Raw genomic sequence first — 8,470 nt, 5'->3', positions numbered from 1 at the left:
GCACATGTGCAAAACACGTGCCTTCGACTAGTTTACCATAGTACAAGAGTTGGATCTCTTGTTATCTTGCCTCATTAGCAACTCTTTTCTTCATGGAGTTTTCAAGGGCTGAAATTGGTTGAGCCAATGGCTTTATTTTATTTTATTTCTTTTCTTCTTGTAATATTTTGTAAATATTTATATTAATGACAAATACTATAGAACAATCGTTCTATGTTTTGGGCTTAAAAAAATACTCATATTCATGAAAAAAAAGACATACTCCTACCTTAGTGGTTGGACAAACAAAATCTTAACTTGGCAATCTTGAGCGTTATTGCATCCTGTATATTTATAGAATACAAATACATTCAAACGCTTGTAGAAATGCTGGTTATTATGTATTTTTTGTTATGTTTAAGATGTTTTGTACTTCCGATGAATTTTTATAATCGACCTGATCCTTTCCGCAAATTATCATCTATACCAATATAAAAAGACCCAAATGAGCAGATTCAAACCATCTCGACTGTCAAATCATGTTATCTAGCGGTTCAAATCGCTCCAATGTTGAGCACCAAACACGTTCAACGCTCTAATTACCCACCACTGCCATTGGTTATAAACACGTTTTGACTCAACAATATCCCTTGAAATCTGCTATGTAATTAATATCTTATCATTCCCGGGAAAAAATAATTGATATCTTACCAAATATCAACATGCAACAGATATATCTTACCTAATATAACCGTGCAACTAATATCCTACTAAGCATAGCTTTATCACGTGAACGAGTTCGGCATATCGCCTAGTACAACTCCAGCCAGGCGAAGTCCCAGGCGACTCGTCTAGGGTTTCCTTAGCATCTCGCCAGGGCCGTCGTTGGTCCGCTTCGTCTCCTATGGTCCTAGGACCATGAAGGCGCGGCGGATTCCGGCACTTGCCGTCGAGATGGCTCCGTTTTTAGGTGTTTTTTTTTCTGTTTTATTAGGGTTTGTGCCATGTTTAGGAAAATGAGGCAGGGATGACTTCTTGAAGATAGAATAAAGTTCTCCCCGCCTAGCCCCTATCCTGGTGGTGCTTCTAGCATCTTCAGAGGGTGTGTGGAGGTGTGTCTTCGACGGATCTTGTGAGATTCGGTCGGCGTTTGTCTTAGATGGATCCACTTAGATCTGGTCTTTGTTCGTCTATGTCAGTGTGTCTGCAGGTTAGATCCTTCCGATCTATGATTCTCTTCATCGGCGGTGGTTGCTGTTCTGGTGTGCTGGTCCTATTGGGCCTTAGCACGACAACTTCCCGACTGTCTACTACAACAAGGTTTGCCCGGCTCCGATGAGGGAGGGGCGATGACAGTGGCGCGACTTCGTCTCGCTCCAGTGATTGTAGTTGTCGCTAGGTGGTCTACGGACCTAGATGTATTTTTATTTCTGGTGTTCTTTGTATTACCTTGACAGTTGATGAATAGATTGGAAGTTTTCTCACAAAAAAAATATAAACGTGCATTACACGTACATTATTACTAGTCAATATTAATTGTGGATATCATTATGAAATGCACTTTGACAAAATCTGAAACTAACTTCAGCGTGTAAACGTAAGAGCTTGCATCATCATTGGATGGATCACAAACTAGCCAGCAGTGGAAAGGAAGAGCCAGGACCCCGTGGTCTGGCAGTCATCGTCGAACGAACCGCGCGGCAGACCAATCGAAGAAATGGCTCAGTTGCTCATGTCGTAGACGCCCATGTTGCCCCGAGCCTCGTCCAAGTAGTTCCTGCCGCGGTGCGTCTCGCCGGCGAAGTAGATGCGGTTCCCTCGCACGGCGCCGCCGTATTGGGATGCCGCCAGGGCCCTCGAGGAGCGCGCGCCGACGAAGAGGGCCTCCTCGTCGGCCAGGCTCGTCACCTGCGACCACCGGCCGCCGTCATCGTCCGTCGCCTCGAGCTCGACTCGAACACGTCGAAGGTCGCGCCGATGCTGCGGACCAGCAGCAGCGTGCCGCGGGAAGGCGACGGCAGGAGGTAGTGCCTCGCCTCGAACGCCAGGAAGCGCGCCTCGGCCTCCCTGGGGCGGACGCCGGTGATGCAGCGCCGGGAGACACCGTGGCCGTCGGCGGCCTCGCCCAGGTCGTAGGCGCAGAACGTGTCGCGGTCGTACAGCGCGTACAGCTCCCCGCGGTGGATGGCGATGTCCAGCAGCCGGCCTACGCCTTCCGGACGCTGAACCGGCGACCACCGGCCAGCCCCCGGCCGGCAGAAGGCGATGGTGCGGACGCGGTCGACGTAGGCGATGGCTGCGACGAGGTCGCTCGAGCGCACGACGAGCTTGCGTATCCCGTATTCCCCGCTGATGGACGGGGGCACCATGCTGGTCTCTTCTGACAACTGTTAGGTTTTTACTTGAGTCGTTTAAGTCCAGGGTTTAGCCTAGTTTTTCTTTCTGTTATTTCATGTACGTGACAGCCCTGCGCGGTGTCACAACTTGGACGTTGTTTTTCCTTTGCGTAGAGGTATAAGGCTGAGTCGTGCGGTGAGCACGACGGGCTGGTAGCGACGTCCGCTCTCTCGATCCGTTAGACATGGGATGGCACGTTTGTAGCGATGGAAGCCAGCAGTGCGGGCACGATCCTTACGCAAGGAATAAGAAGAGAAAAACAGAAAAGGCCGCAAGTTAGTTGGCGGCGCAAAAACCACTTCGTGCTTCTCTGAACTCTAGCTAAACCTCATCGGCAGATCAAAGAGAGAGAGAGTTGCCCAGTGGCAACGACAAGTGGCATCAGAGCCTCGTCAGAGATCCTGTGGACATGGCCGGCGGCAAGAAGCCGGTGCAGACGGACAAGGGCGACAGATCAGGGTCGAAGTCACCCTTGAGGTCACCGGCGCGCCATTCATGACCACCATCTCGCTCCCCGCGACGTGGACGGAGCCGCACAATCCGCGGCCGCGAGCTGGCGGCGCCGGTCGTGCAGAAAGTGATCCGGGAGTCTGGATCGGCGAACTGGCCGATGCTGACCAAGTCAAACTACAACGACTAGTCGCTCCTGATGAAGGTGAAGCTGGAGGTGCGCGGCTACTGGGACGCCGTCAAGCACGGCGACGTCGACTTCCACGAGGACTGTATGGCGCTGGAGGCCATCCTTGGAGCGGTGCCACCCGAGATGGTGGGGACGCTGGCCGTCAAGCCGTCAGCGAAGGCGGCGTGGGACGCGATCGCCACCATGCGCATCGGCGGCGACCGCGTGCGAGCAGCCAAGGCGCAGTCGCTGGCGCGGGACTTCGAGACCATCGAGTTCCGTGATGGGGAGACCGTGCATGATTTCGCGATGCGGCTCGGCTCCATGGTCACCAACCTGAACATCCTTGGCGACAAGGTCACCGAGGAGAAGGCGGTAAGAAAGTTCTTGCGCGTGGTGCCTCCACGGTACTCGCAGATCGCCCTGTCCATTGAAACCCTTGTTGATCTCGATACGTTGAGCATTGAGGATCTGACCGGCCGCCTCAAAGCGGACGAGGAGAGGTTTGATCATGGCGGCTCAGGGCGGGCCGATGGAAACCTGTTGTTCACTGAGGAGCAGTGGCTAGCGCGCTACAAGCAGTGCGAGCAGGGCGAGGGGTCGTCGCGTGGTGGTGGCCGCGGTGGCGGTCGCGGCTGCGGCAGAGGACGTGGTGGAAAGGGCAAGGACAACGTGCCCGGAGACGGCGCGCCTGGCGGTGGCCGAGGGTCATCGGGCGGCGGCTCTCGCTTCAAGGGCAACTGCCACAACTACGGCATCCAGGGCCACATGGCTCGGGACTGCACCAAGCCCAAGCAGTAGCGCAGGGAGGAGGCCAACCTCAACCAAGTGCAGGAGGATCAGCCTGCGCTGCTCATGGCGGTGAGCCATGGACTCGCCCAGATCCACGCCGAGCCGGCGCGCGAGCGCGTCTTCCTCAACGAGAAGGGCGTGATCCCGGTGCAGACGGCGTGCAACGCCTGGTACATGGACACGGGCGCGAGCAACCACATGACAGGCGAACGGGCCGTGTTCTCCGCGCTCGATGAGACGGTGACTGGCATGGTCAGGTTTGGTGATGGCTCGTCCGTTGATATCCGTGGACGTGGTACAGTGGTGTTCAACTGGAGGAACAAGTCGCACCGCGCACTGACGGGGGTGTACTTCATACCCCAGCTGCGAAGCAGCATTGTGAGCATCGGACAGCTTGACGAGGTGGGCTGCAGGACGGTGATCGAAGACGGCGTGATGAGCATCTTCGACCAGGAGAAGCTGCTGCTCGCGCGCGTGAGGCGCTCTAGGAGCCGTTTGTACATGATACGTCTCCATCGTATCTATAATTTTTTATTGTTCCATGCCAATATTCTTAAACTTTCATATACTTTTGGCAACTTTTTATACTATTTTTGGAACTAACATATTGATCCAGTGCCCAGTGCCAGTTCTTGTTTGTTGCATGTTTTTTGTTTCACAGAATATCCATATCAAACGGAGTCCAAACGGGTTAAAAACTGACGGAGATTTTTTTGGGATATATGTGATTTCTGGAAAGAAAAATCCACGCGAGACGATGCCCGAGGGGGCCATGAGGCAGGGGGCGCGCCCCTGACCCTCGTGGCCACCCCGTAAGGCGGTTGATGCCCTTCTTTCGCCGCAAGAAAGCTAATATCCGGATAGATATCGTGTTAAAATTTCAGCCCAATCGGATTTACGGATCTCTGGGAATATAAGAAATGGTGAAAGGGAAAAAACCAAGAACGCAGAAACAGAGAGAGACAGAGAGACATATCCAATCTCGGAGGGGCTCTCGCCCCTCCCACGCCATGGAGGCCAAGGATCAGAGGGGAAACCCTTCTCCCATCTTGTGAGTGAAGGAAATATGCCCTAGAGACAATAATAAAGTTATTATTTATTTCCTTATAATCATGATAAATGTTTATTATTCATGCTAGAATTGTATTAACCGGAAACATAATACATGTGTGAATACATAGACAAACAAAGTGTCACTAGTATGCCTCTACTGGACTAGCTCGTTAATCAAAGATGGTTATGTTTCCTGACCATGAACAATGAGTTGTTATTTGATTAACGAGGTCACATCATTAGTTGACTGATCTGATTGACATGACCCATTCCATTAGCTTAGCACCCGATCGTTTAGTATGTTGCTATTGCTTTCTTCATGACTTATACATGTTCCTATGACTATGAGATTATGCAACTCCCGTTTGCCGGAGGAACACTTTGGGTGCTACCAAACGTCACAACGTAACTGGGTGATTATAAAGGAGCATTACAGGTGTCTCCAAAGGTAGATGTTGGGTTAGCGTATTTCGAGATTAGGATTTGTCACTCCGATTGTCGGAGAGGTATCTCTGGGCCCTCTCGGTAATACACATCACATAAGCCTTGCAAGCATTACAACTAATATGTTAGTTGTGAGATGATGTATTACGGAACGAGTAAAGAGACTTTCCGGTAACGAGATTGAACTAGGTATTGGATACCGACGATCGAATCTCGGGCAAGTAACATACCGATGACAAAGGGAACAACGTATGTTGTTATGCGGTCTGACCGATAAAGATCTTCGTAGAATATGTAGGAGCCAATATGGGCATCCAGGTCCCGCTATTGGTTATTGATCGGAGACGTATCTCGGTCATGTCTACATTGTTCTCGAACCCGTAGGGTCCGCACGCTTAAGGTTACGATGACAGTTATATCATGAGTTTATGCATTTTGATGTACCGAAGGTTGTTCGGAGTCCCGGATGTGATCACGGACATGACGAGGAGTCTCGAAATGGTCGAGACGTAAAGATTGATATATTGGAAGCCTATGTTTGGACATCGGAAGTGTTCCGGGTGAAATCGGGATTTTACCGGGTTACCGGGAGGTTACCGGAACCCCCCGGGAGCCATATGGGCCTTATTGGGCCTTAGTGGAAAGGTGAAAGGGCTGCCCATAAGGGCTGCGCGCCTCCCCCCTTCCCCTAGTCCTATTAGGACTAGGAGAGGTGGCCGGCCACCCCTCTCCCTCTTTCCCCCTTGGGAATCCTAATTGGAATAGGATTGGGGGGGGGAGTCCTACTCCCGGAAGGAGTAGGACTCCTCCTGCGCCCTCCTCCTGGCCGGCGCCCCCTCCCCCCTTGGCTCCTTTATATACTGAGGCAGAGGCACCCCAGAAACACACAATTTGATCCACGTGATCTATTCCTTAGCCGTGTGCGGTGCCCCCTGCCACCATATTCCTCGATAACACTGTAGCGGAGTTTAGGCGAAGCCCTCCTGTTGTAGTTCATCAAGATCGTCACCACGCCGTCGTGCTGACGGAACTCTTCCCCGACACTTTGCTGGATCGGAGTCCGGGGATCGTCATCGAGCTGAACGTGTGCTCGAACTCGGAGGTGCCGTAGTTTCGGTGCTTGATCGGTTGGATCGTGAAGACGTACGACTACTTCCTCTACGTCGTGTCAGCGCTTCCGCAGTCAGTCTGCGTTGACAACACTCTCCCCTCTCGTTGCTATGAATCACATGATCTTGTGTGTGCGTAGGAATTTTTTTGAAATTACTACGAAACCCAAAAGTGGCATCCGAGCCTAGGTTATTTATGTTGATGTTATATGCACGAGTAGAACACAAGTGAGTTGTGGACGATATAAGTCATACTGCCTACCAGCATGTCATACTTTGGTTCGGCGGCATTGTTGGACGAGATGACCCGGACCAACCTTACGCGTACGCTTACGCGAGACCGGTTCCCTCGACGTGCTTTGCACATAGATGGCTTGCGGGCGACTGTCTCTCCAACTTTAGTTGAACCGAGTGTGGCTACGCCCGGTCCTTGCGAAGGTTAAAACAGAGTCTATTTGACAAACTATCGTTGTGGTTTTGATGCGTAGGTGAGATTGGTTCTTACTTAAGCCCGTAGCAGCCACGTAAAACTTGCAACAACAAAGTAGAGGACGTCTAACTTGTTTTTGCAGGGCATGTTGTGATGTGATATGGTCAAGGCATGATGCTGAATTTTATTGTATGAGATGATCATGTTTTGTAACCGAGTTATCGGCAACTGGCAGGAGCCATATGGTTGTCGTTTTATTGTATGCAATGCAATCGCGATGTAATGCTTTACTTTATTACTAAACGGTAGTGATAGTCGTGGAAGCATAAGATTGGTGAGACGACAACGATGCTACGATGGAGATCAAGGTGTCGCGCCGGTGACGATGGTGATCATGACGGTGCTTCGGAGATGGAGACCACAAGCACAAGGTGATGATGGCCATATCATATCACTTAAATTGATTGCATGTGATGTTTATCTTTTTATGCATCTTATCTTGCTTTGATTGACGGTAGCATTATAAGATGATCTCTCACTAAATTATCAAGAAGTGTTCTCCCTGAGTATGCACCGTTGCCAAAGTTCGTCGTGCCCAGACACCACGTGATGATCGGGTGTGATAAGCTCTACGTCCATCTACAACGGGTGCAAGCCAGTTTTGCACACGCAGAATACTCAGGTTAAACTTGACGAGCCTAGCATATGCAGATATGGCCTCGGAACACGGAGACCGAAAGGTCGAGCGTGAATCATATAGTAGATATGATCAACATAACGATGTTCACCATTGAAAACTACTCCATCTCACGTGATGATCGGTTATGGTTTAGTTGATTTGGATCACGTAATCACTTAGAAGATTGGAGGGATGTCTATCTAAGTGGGAGTTCTTAAGTAATTTGATTAATTGAACTTAAATTTATCATGAACTTAGTCCCTGATAGTATCTTGCTTGTTTATATTGATTGTAGATAGATGGCTCGTGCTGTTGTTCCATTGAATTTTAATGCGTTCCTTGAGAAAGCAAAGTTGAAAGATGATGGTAGCAATTACACGGACTGGGTCCGTAACTTGAGGATTATCCTCATTGCTGCTCAGAAGAATTACGTCCTGGAAGCACCGCTGGGTGCCAGGCCTGCTGTTGGAGCAACACCAGATGTTATGAACGTCTGGCAGAGCAAAGCTGATGACTACTCGATAGTTCAGTGTGCCATGCTTTACGGCTTAGAATCGGGACTTCAACGACGTTTTGAACGTCATGGAGCATATGAGATGTTCCAGGAGTTGAAGTTAATATTTCAAGCAAATGCCCGGATTGAGAGATATGAAGTCTCCAATAAGTTCTATAGCTGCAAGATGGAGGAGAACAGTTCTGTCAGTGAGCATATACTCAAAATGTCTGGGTATAATAATCACTTGATTCAATTGGGAGTTAATCTTCCGGATGATTGCGTCATTGACAGAATTCTCCAATCACTGCCACCAAGCTACAAGAGCTTCGTGATGAACTATAATATGCAAGGGATGAACAAGACGATTCCCGAGCTCTTCGCAATGCTGAAAGCTGCGGAGGTAGAAATCAAGAAGGAGCATCAAGTGTTGATGGTTAACAAGACCACTAGTTTCAAGAAAAAGGGCAAAGGG

This window comes from Triticum urartu, chromosome 6, assembly GCF_003073215.2.
Source record: "Triticum urartu cultivar G1812 chromosome 6, Tu2.1, whole genome shotgun sequence".
Classification (NCBI taxonomy): Eukaryota; Viridiplantae; Streptophyta; class Magnoliopsida; order Poales; family Poaceae; genus Triticum; species Triticum urartu.
This window is presented reverse-complemented; position numbering follows the sequence as displayed.